Genomic DNA, 2,502 nt, shown 5'->3' on the forward strand with positions numbered 1-2,502 from the left:
TTGTAAATTCAGATTTATATTGATCGAGTTCAAAGAAGTTTTATGTTTTCACTGATTATGTTCAGATTTATGTATTTTATTTAGTTGCTTGTAAGTATGCCAGTAGAAGTGTTAGCTTGGGATCACTTGTGACCCTAAGTACCGTGTGACATCTCGGGACCCGTTTTTGGGGCATTAGAGCTCCCAAGACCAAGAAGGATTATAATGATCTAGACAGAAAGAAGATTGAGAAGTATTACAAAGCCAAGAAAATATTTGTATATGGTATTGGTCCTGATGAGTACAATAGGATATCTGCCTATGAAACTGCTAAGGAGATCTGAGATTGTCTTCAGACAGCTCATGAAGGAACCGCTCAGGTTAAGCAGTCCAAGGATAAGTATTTAACCATACAGGAAGGAGAGTCCAATCAAGATATGCATACAAGATTCACTACAGTTTCTAATGAACTGCATTGCTTTGGTAAGGGGCATTCCAGCACACAAATAGGTCAGGAAGATCTTAAGCCTTCCTAAGAGATGGGAGAGCAAATTTGATGTCATCACTGTAGTCAGGGATCTAAATAAGATGGACATAGATGATCTCATAGGTAATCTCAAAACCTATGAGATGTTGAAGAAACTTGGGAAGTTAAAAGTGGAGCCCAAGGTTGAAAAGAATCTTATCCTTAAGGCTACAAAAGAAACTACCAGTGCTGAAGTTGAGGAGATAGCCTATATTACGAAGAGGGTTCTTAAAGCTTTGAGAAAGTCAGGGGATCTACCTAAAAAAAAGAAGAGTCTGGAAAGCTCTTTAAGGAAGGAAAGAAAAGTAACACATGTCACAAATATGTCAAGCTTCGCCATTACATTAAGGATTGCCCTATGCATAAATTCGACTACAAGGAATGTGCTAAAAAAGTGGCTGGTAAATAAATGGGCAAGGACCGGGTCCCTGTGAAGTTTAGCAAGAAGGCTGAAGCAGACAAAGTTGTCAACCAAGTATTGGAAGCCTATTGGGGTAACTCTTCAAATGATTTAGATGATTCAGAACAAGGAGGATATATTTCCATGATGGTGATGGAAGATGAAGTATCATCTTTTGACTCACTCTTTGCTCTAATGGCAAACACTGAAAATGATGAAGATAAACTAGTGACTCTTCTTGACATCAAGAAAAAATTAAAGGATTATTCTTTGAGCAAGCTGAGATCTCTTGCCTCGGTGTTGATTTATTCCCTAAATGAACTTGATAAAGACAAGAAAAATCTAAAGAGCCCCTGGAAAAATATGAGAAAGAAGTAATTGAAATAAGTTTTCAGATGGCTGAACTCACCAATGAAAAGGGGAGATTAAAGAAAGAATTAGCCAAGTGTGAGAAAGAAATGGTGGAGCTAAGTCTACAGATGGCTAAGCATCAAGTGACTACCAAAACTCTTACTTGTGAGAATAATCTTCTGAATAAAAGGCTAGATAAAATCTCAAAGCAGGATCACAAGGGAAAGGGTAAAGGAAGTACGCTACTGTTTCAGCTGGAAAGAGAATTGACCAAAACCAAGGTTGAATTGACTGCTTCATTTTATAGAAACTCTGTGCTTAAGAAAGAACTAACTCTAGTGAAGACTAAACTTAAGAAAGAACTCAAATGGAATACATAATCACAAGCACTAACAAACTTTACCAGTCAAGAATGCAGTAACAAAAGAGGCTTAGGATATAACAGTCAAGAAGATAGATACATCTCTTTAGTCCAACATGTAATGAGTAAGAATGATTTCTCATGTACCCATTATGGAAAGTATGGTCACTCTAAGGAAATGTGTCCCTCCAAAACTGTGGCTCTGAGGGACAAGAGAAATTTCACAACACTTAAAAAAAGGAAACAAAGATTACCAAACTAGACAAAGAAAAGACTAATCTTTCCTCTATCACCTTTTTGGGAACTCAGACATAAATAAGTTCCAAGGACTAACAAGTGATTGATGTTGCAGAAAAGGGTGAGAGGGAGCAACCAATATAAGAATAATGATAATGGCTGCTCAGAGCACATAATTGAAGATCTAAATATCACCTCTAGTTGAATGCCCTTAGTAGAGACATGTCTTTTTGGCGATGGAATCAAAGAGTTAGAGTATGATTGAGACTAATGGTACTGAAGATCAAATAGAAAAATGGTTATTTCAAATTATGAATGAATAATCCTTAGTAGATCACTGATAAAAGACAATAGGGAACTGGTTCAGCGGTACTAGAAAGGGTCGAGTTGGTTAAATCTATATAGATACTGGAGACTCTCATGATCCTCCACTTATGGATATGAATTGGTGAGAAGGTATTCGGGTTATATAATGTCTTACATTTCTAATTCAGTCTCATATCTTTGCAGATATACACCCATGGAAAAGAAGAAGAGATATAGAAAAAGTGATGAGTCAGCACAAAGTGATTGCATTTAAACATTGCTTAGGGACCATACCCCTAGTTAGGTAATTACCACTTACTATTCCTAAATAATGACTATTTT

This window comes from Capsicum annuum, chromosome 11, assembly GCF_002878395.1.
Source record: "Capsicum annuum cultivar UCD-10X-F1 chromosome 11, UCD10Xv1.1, whole genome shotgun sequence".
NCBI lineage: Eukaryota > Viridiplantae > Streptophyta > Magnoliopsida > Solanales > Solanaceae > Capsicum > Capsicum annuum.